The sequence below is a fragment of the Gymnoscopelus braueri genome (assembly GCF_963280865.1).
Source record: "Gymnoscopelus braueri genome assembly, chromosome: 19".
Classification (NCBI taxonomy): Eukaryota; Metazoa; Chordata; class Actinopteri; order Myctophiformes; family Myctophidae; genus Gymnoscopelus; species Gymnoscopelus braueri.
Genome location: NC_137621.1, coordinates 26777468 through 26786297, shown reverse-complemented (window position 1 = coordinate 26786297; position 8830 = coordinate 26777468).

The following is an 8830-nucleotide window of genomic DNA, read 5'->3' as shown; positions in this document are numbered from 1 at the left end:
AGGAGGGGAGGGGACTGGGTACCGTTTACTTCCACCACTTGTTCCCTCACTTCCAGATAGGATCTCATCCAGCTCACCGACATATCATCAAAACCTATTGCTTTTAGCTTATCGATCATAATTGGGTGATTAACGGTGTCGAAGGCCTTCTGGAGGTCCAGCATGACCGTGCCGCAAAACTTGTCGACCCCTTGTTTGATATCGTCGTTCAAATAGAGAAGGTACGTGTCAGTGGAGTGGGATTTTCTGAAACCAGATTGGAATTTGTAAATTAGATTTTTTTCTGCAAGATACTTATCGACCTGTTTTTTTCCATGACTTTTGAGATGGAGCTAAGAATAGAAATAGGGCGGTAGTTGCCGGGGTCTAATTGTTTTTTTTGTACAGAGGGGTCACTCTTGCTTTTTTGAAGTCACTATAGGGACCCGTCCCTGTTTGATGGAGAGGTTTATTATGTGAGTAATGATTGGAGCAATGCAGGCGGCTGAGTCATATATTTGTTTTTGCAACCACTATCTTTAACCACTTAAGTCATAAACCCTATATACTTCACTGACCGGGGTCCCACAGGGGCCTGTACTGGGCCCCTTCCTTTTTTTCTCCCTACATCAAATGTATTTACCAAAAATAGCCAATCTAGCTGATTATTTATATCTGTTATTTTCGCTGAATGGTTAATTATAACGTGGCCAGAATTATAAATGACATATGTTGCTGACTACAGTATACAGTATGTTGGACCTTTATCTCTCGACAGACATTTTTGATTGTACCTTATTAAGTGTCATTTCCAAGTGTCTCTGCAATGTGGGGAAAAATTTTTATTATCTCACATGCAGCAATAAAGTGTACATGATATCTGCAAAGATGCAAAAAAACACCTCTACAATTGTTCAAACAAGTGGCTTGCCACAGATGTTTTTGAATCTACTGTTGGTCATGCACACACAGAAAAACACCAGAATAAATCATGAAAATACACAAATGGAAAGATTTATTCCACATGGTTCAAATGTTGGGCAGGCTTTTCAGTGTGTTTGTTTTGGGGTTTTAGTGAACCAAACTCTTCATATTTGTAGGATATTTTGAAAAGTGGTACTAAAAGGTGGCCCTTGAGAGCAATAACAGTCATGTTCTGAGTTTTTCAAGTGCCTCACGTGTCTTCTGCTTGTGGTGCTGCCTGACGGAGCATGTCTCCACCAGTGTGTTTCTATCTTCTGAACAGCCACTGTGAAGAAACCACAGAATGTTAAAGTTGTTTTAGCCACTGGTCATCTTTGTGAACGAGACTGTCTCTACCATTCAGACACAACAAAATTCAATTTCAGAAGTCCTCTGAAAAGGCCTGTGTCTGAGCCCCGCCTAGCATTTCATAAGGTTAGGAGGTGGACATTCACTCAGAAATGCAACATTAAACCACATAAGTGAATTTTTATGTTGCCATCTCAACTTTGCAGGATGTTGGATAATGGCAAGTGATTTAAGTCTTTTTCACAATGTAAAGTCATGGCTGAGTAGGCCATGTTTCAAAAGCGGCCATTAGACCTGCATTTGAATGAAATGAGCTGTTCAAACCCCTATTTTTAACTCAATCTGAAGAATGAAGTACTTCAAATGTGTACGGTTAGTGCCTGGCTTTTAACATTACATGCACATGCTTGAAAAAAGACCAAAGCAGCTAATGGGACAAATCCTGGGTTATGATAAATCATGTATAAGAGACCGAAAGCCATCTACACTATAGATTAAAGCTATGGAAATGCTATTTCACAAATGAAAATTATAATAGTATTTTTATTGCCAGTGGGAGGTCTGGGAAATTATTTTGGATAAAGTTAACCCTAAAGGTCCTTACACACCGGGGCGATTTTTTTCATGCGAATAATACGTTTTATTTTTAAACCTTATAAAGTCAATGCAAGCTTCCACACCAGTTTCGCGGAGCGAAAAAAGCGTATATTCGCATATTCGCCGGTGTGTAACCGCCTTAACCCTATAAATATACCAAATAGAATGTGCAATTATTTTCTGTGTGAATAACTCAAACTGTGCCATAAGAGTCGATCACTATACAAGGACAGAAATAATACATCTTTGCGGGTGGTCTGGAAGGGCCAGCATTATAGAAGGCAAGACAAAGAGTTGTTTGTTATTTTGATGAGCCAACAGAATCTCTGTGGAAGGCCTGCTTCTTTGTGAAGGCTTGTCCCATCCTAAAACAAGCCAAGTGGTCTCGAACAGAGAGAGTGAGGAGAATGAGTCAGCGTGCTCTGTAATTTCAGTGCACAGCAGCTGTTTTAACTGACCACCGCTGAAGACCTGTGTAGTCCACATGTAAGACTTTCCTTCCTTTTAACATAATAATTATAGCATCACTTCCCAAGGCGCTTTCCCTCAGTGACAGTATGTATAGGTTTAACTACAATGACAGTTTACTGGAAGACCTTTCTAGGACATGCCTGATGCTTATTTTGGGTCCCTATAACCCTCTTTCCCGACAAAGCGCCTCTGTTAATTTCTCCCTTAATTCCTCGAACAAATCTTTTTTTCGCCCCTCTCAACTCAGATGTTTTACAGCTTGGTCTTTTATCTACAGTACAAGCCCTACAAATTCACATTTTTAAAAGTGCAAGGTGATTTGATAATTCCAATGAAAGGGACACATATAAGACTTTAAAGGGGGTTCCAGTTGACATTTTTCTTGGCTGTTTGCAAAGCACTATTTCAAACAAAATCTCCAAATGTAGCAGTCTGAGGTCTTGTGGTAAAGGAAGAGAGAATTACCGTACTAATATTGGCATAGCTAAGCTGCTCTTTTTCCCTAGAGTATTTACATTGGTCATCACATTTTGGTCAAATTGCAACTGCTAGTGGTTGAATAAAATTGTGGCAGTAGCCATTGCTTAAATCCAATCTTGTACCAGACAGGTGGACACCAAGTATGTCTGGAAATGCAGGAGTATTTAAATGGCGTTAGCTTTCTGAATTGGCTGTCAAATAAAGGGGCAGAAAATTGGATCAAATAATCCCAAGATGGCAGCAGTCTTCACCAACAAAGGGTGCAGCTGTGCACAACTCTTTAAATAAGCCAAACCAGCCATTTCCAAGAGCCTTCAACTGTTTAGGTTGTGGCAATGAGCAAACCCCTTGTTTCTTAGAACCAGTACAACTAGTTCAATTAATCATGTTGTATTTTTAGCATCTCAGAATCATTCGTCAAGTGTTCCATTTTCTGCCTTGATTACATTCAGCATGCATTTCGTTTGTCATTATTGATTAAGAGCTTGATTGTGCACTTTGGCTTCCAATAAATATATCACTGATTAAGTTTTATTTTTGGCTGTCCAGTAATGCTTCCCTGTGGTGTCGGAGGATAAACAGTAGTCACAAGGCCACACCAAGGCGGCGTTAGCTTTCATAACAGCTTAAAAGACACTAATAAATACACTAAATAAAGCTCTTCCAAAATTACGATAATTGTAATTATAATCAGTTGCGATTTTAGCATGAAAATGTTGGTGGCCACACCAATTGGCTCAGGCGTGCACACAACAGGCAGACAGAGACATGATGATGATGGCTGATAGTGGCATCATGTAAGTAATGCCAAAGCTATGCCAACAACTCAGGACATCAACATGACCATGAAATATCATGTAACATAAACATAAAGTCCCTGCACACACACTGATAATCTGATAAACTGACTCACCACTGATTCTTAAATGAAGGTTAAACTGTGTGTTTTCAAGTGGGTAAACCTCTTAATATGCATGCACCGTCAAGATGAGCTGCTCACAGACAGATGGACGGACGGACACATGGACACACACACAGACGGACGGACAGGGGGTAAAACATACTCTCTCGCCATGCCTTTTGGCCTGGCGGAGACAATTATACTAGGGTATCTAGTATAGATATGGGGGACCCCGGTCAACTAAGTATATAGGTTTAAGTAGTTAGGTTTCAGTTGTAGTTAGGTTTAACTTGATCTTTAACCAGTTATAATCCTACTTCCTTCATTTCTACTTGTCCTATACAGTATGAGTCCTGGGAGGAACATTGAGAATGTACTGTATCTAATTCTGCGCTACTTACATTTAGTTTTTAACCATGGTGTCAACGTTGATGACCTGATACTTCCCCATAACCATACTGTACAATGTGGAGTGGAACCACTATCACATGTCAACCCCAGGTTTTTGGTGTTATGGTGTGTTAAAGGGGTGTTGAGGGCCCTGTGGCTCTGAGAAGATCAAGGCATCACACCTCACACTCACACATAACTAAACTTTTAATACAGCATCATTTGGTCCAGCAAAACACTGGACTTTATTCACTTCATTATGTTATTTTGCTATTGTAGCAGAGTCACTCTGCCTGAAGTACATAAGGCTAAAATGTCCATTGATAAGACGAGATGCCCCTTTGGATGAGCAGTAAATGTGGTATTACTGCATTGGAGACCATTGGAATCCAGGTAATTACATTCTGATGAGGCAATAAAATGTATTTGCATCAGCCATCTGCCCCTAATGCAGAAACTCCACTAATTATAATACTTTAGATTTAGAATATCAGAATTCTTTATAGCCGAGCAATCATTTACATACAGCAAATTATTTTCAATGGATTTTTGATGGATGCTAAATTATTGCAGGCACGAGGCATAACATTTCTGGTGGGTGGTTGGGTGCATGCGTGCGTGTGTGTGAGGGGGGTATGCCTTCTTCTATACTGTACATACATCATGTTCATTTTAAGCAGGCCTAAAACAATGTTTTCAAAAAACGTGGATTTTAATATTATCTTTGTTTTACTGTTTGAGATCCTGTCGCTTTTTATTTCCACACATTGTGGAGCCTCCCTGTTGACTGCAGAATTTGATCCTATCTACTGTATACCTCACAGACAAGTGGCTTGCTCCATTGAAATTAAGCTAATTATATTCCATGCCTGTACACTTGCAGTCACTGTAAGCTATACTTTTACCCACCATTATCTTTCTAAGGTTCCGTGACTTCTCTGAAACACCCTCTCCAAATTAAAGGTCGGAAATGTGCCAAGGCCTGACATTATGAGCTGGTAGCTTTGTGGAGTGAAAAGGCATCCAATCGCTCCAGTCAGTCAGTCAGCACGTGTATCTCAATGTGAGATCAGCTGCACAGCTTTAGCATATAATGCTTTAGCTTGTGCAAATTAACCTTCATTCAAGACCATTGGGTAGGAGAGGCGAGGTGAGCTGTGCTGTTGTACATGTTTTACACTCTCTGGGCTCTGTTGAATTATCATGAAATATAAATGTCAATAATCACCTGAGAGCATATGGAACAGACAAGTGCACTCATGCAACAATGCAGAGAAAGGTTGGTAACCACAAATGAAAAATCTCGCCTACTTAAGCTTGCAAGAGGCACTTTCACAGTACTTTCAAATCACTATCAATGCAGCACATTATCATCTATGTTTCATGAGCGTAATATGTACTTCATATTATTATTCATATACTCAACCCTGTACCCATGTTTTATTCATAGAAAATCAGTTGAGTAGTATTTGAAATCCAGAAACAGTGGAGCAAAAACTATCTATGTAAGTTTTCAAGTTTGATTACATATAAGAGATCATGGGAGAGAGTGACCTTTCAAAATATTTTATTTAACTTCTTGCCCCAGGTTTGGAAGTTGGAACATAACCTGCGCATCATTTCTTAGAAATGTATTTTCACAAGGGTTTTATGGCTTTGAAGAGCATGTCTACACAGGTTTACACATTCAGCATAGTGACTGTTTCCATGGTTTTGTTGCTGTGTTAAGTAACATGTTAAAGTGGCACCAGATCACATTAATAGAGCTTGGTGGTTTTGGTGATTAGACAATGGAAGGCAGAGATGCTTTGTTTAGAGCAATGTGGTCCACTGTGTTCTCCCTTGACTACAATGTAAAATCCAGAGTGTTCATTTAATTCTGAGCACAAATGTAACAAAATGGACCCTATTTGTACACTCTACGTTACAAATGGATACATTAACACTGAGGATTTTATTGTGCAAAATCCTCATTGATTTACAACCCTGCTCTGGTCTCACAAGGTCTATAATGTTGAAAATGTAATGAATATCTCATTCAGCCAACAATTAATCATACTGGTTGGGGCTCGTGTTTTAGTAGCATGCTGGAGCAAATTAATCACCAATGAGGGATGCTGATGAGTGTTTGATGAAAATCTAGAGCCTCAGCATCACCAGTTTAGGAAATTTAACCGAACATTCAGCAAAAAATAGCAGAACCACAAGCTCTACAACTTGAAGATTGGCTATTGTTGAAGAGATTTTGGTGTAGAGTGGAAAAAGGAGCGGACAGAGTGGTTTTTAGTTTTTCAGCCCGAGCCAATGTTAGAACATCTATTTTGCAGTGGTGTAAAGTAACTAAGTACATTTACTCAAGTACTGTACTTAAGTACAATTTTGAGGTATTTGTACTTTACTTGAGTATTTCCAATTTCCAATACTTTTACTTCTACTCCACTACATCTCAGAGGCAAATATTGTACTTTTACTCCACTACAATTATTTGAAAACTTTAGTTACTAGTTACTTTTCAGATATAAATTATGATATTATGAAACACATATTAACCACTTTAGCCCTATTCTATACCTAGGCTATTTGAAAATAGCAGATCTACAAGCTCACAACGCGTCGCGATGCGACGCGTTGTGAGCTTGTAGATCTGCTATTTTCAAAAATTTTAGTACTTTTACTTTTGGTACTTTAAGTACATTTTGATGCCAATACTTTTTTACTTTTACTCAAGTAAATTTTTAATTCCAGACTTTTACTTGTAACAGAGTACTTCTGCATTGCAGTATTGATACTTTTACTTAAGTAAAACATTTGAATGCTTTTTCCACCACTGCTAGTTTGTCTAACGCAGTGGTTTCCCAACCTTTTCTGGATCAGGGCCCACTTGAAAATGTGAAAAGCATTCAAGGCCCATCCATCTGATTCCCAACCTGTGTGCAGAGACCACTTAAAGTGGTCAGATATGTCAGATGGGTGGGCTGCACGCATTTTCAAAACATGTTCAATGATCAATCAATCGATTGGGTTGGGCGGCTTGGGTCGATGGAGCTAACATTGTATACTTTACAGTAAGGTCCTATTTATTGCTATCACAATGAAAACACATTTTAGTTATAAAGAAGAAAATACAGTGTCATTTCTTTTTACGTTATTGTCTTCTTAGTTTAATCTTAGTGTTTTGCCAATTATTTGGGGCAATATCCTTACAAACCACCAGACAGTGGGCCCCGGCCCAAAGGTTGGGGGACCGCTGGTCTAACGGATTGTTCCTTGCAGCGTTTTAGATGCAGAACTATGCCCGAACACTCCTGAAATACTCTCAAGTATGGGTATGTGTAGGGGCGTAAAACCACAAAGTGCAGCGTTGTCGTGCAGCCTCACATCAGCTGAGAATGGGTCTATTCTTTCGCCCTCCATGATAGTTATGTTTCGCGACAGAGCTTATGAGAGGCCTGCGATGCCGTTGACATGTCCTTTCAGAGATACTCAATCCAATCTATAGAAATAGCATTGTAATTCTATACTTCTAAACACACATTATACCTCTAATTTGCCTGTACTTTGACGACTTGATTAGGGCTTTGATCACTATATAAAACTTTATGATAGGTCAGGGGACTTTTTGGTCATGAAGTTCCGTATACATAGATTTCTGCATCTCTTGCGAGACTGAGTGAAGCTCATGTGAAATTTGTGTTGGACTTATTGGCCCCCTGTGGCCTTTAGTATGGGTTACTGCAGGTTGACTCCTAGATAGCAGAGGCAGGCAGGGTGTATTTTAAAACCCCAGTGGTTGATATCAGGGGGCTTTGGGACATTTTTAACTCCCTGGCCTCTCTATTGTGGTGATGGGTGTGTTCATCTGTGGTTACAATTGGCGCTAAATGTCTAATTATGCGTGATCCTACAGAACGTTCTTGACTTTCTCAGGGTACAGTAACAGTAACTTAAGGCGGCGTTTGCTCTGTAATCAGTGATGTCAAACACCATATGAGGCACGGTTTCGGAGATAAAGCTTAGAGTTGAGCCAAGATCTAGTGGTGAGGAACACACGTCCCTCCTGGTGACAGAGCTTTAATTATGCTACTTTCACACGGGACTCACTGTAAAAACCATTTTCTGTGGCAGTATACTGGTCTGCGGGAGTTTGATGACTTCTCATCTCTTATTGTCAGCCACAGAAGGCAGAAAATTAAGACGTGCCATGGTAGAAATCCTGGAAATCAGGGTAAATTAACTGAATGGTCCTATCATTAACGAGCATATAGAGGAGTGTTGTTTTAACTATCAAACTTGAAAAGATCTAATTTAGGCTATATCAAAACCAACATGGATTATCATGATACAAAGATCAAACAAACATTTACATCGGCTTTTTGAACAGGCTCACTTGAGCATTCTGTTCCGTTCGGTGCTTTGTGTGATTGGGGAGAACGATCTACCTCATGGAGGTAATGCTGGCATATATGGTAGGCTGAGTTGTGAATCACTAAAGCGCTCGCAGCCCACCCATCTGCGAGCGCTTTAGTGATTTTCTGACCACTTTAACACGGCAGCCACGGTTGCATGTGGACAGAGGGGTGGGCTGCGTGCGTTTTCATAGCACATTAGTAGCTAGTATATTTTAAGTTCCTATTTAGCAGTATTCCAATGAAAACTCAATGAAGGTTTTAAAGAAACATAATTTCATATATTTAAATATTAAATATATGAAAATATATGAAACTGGTGGGCCCTCCCGGG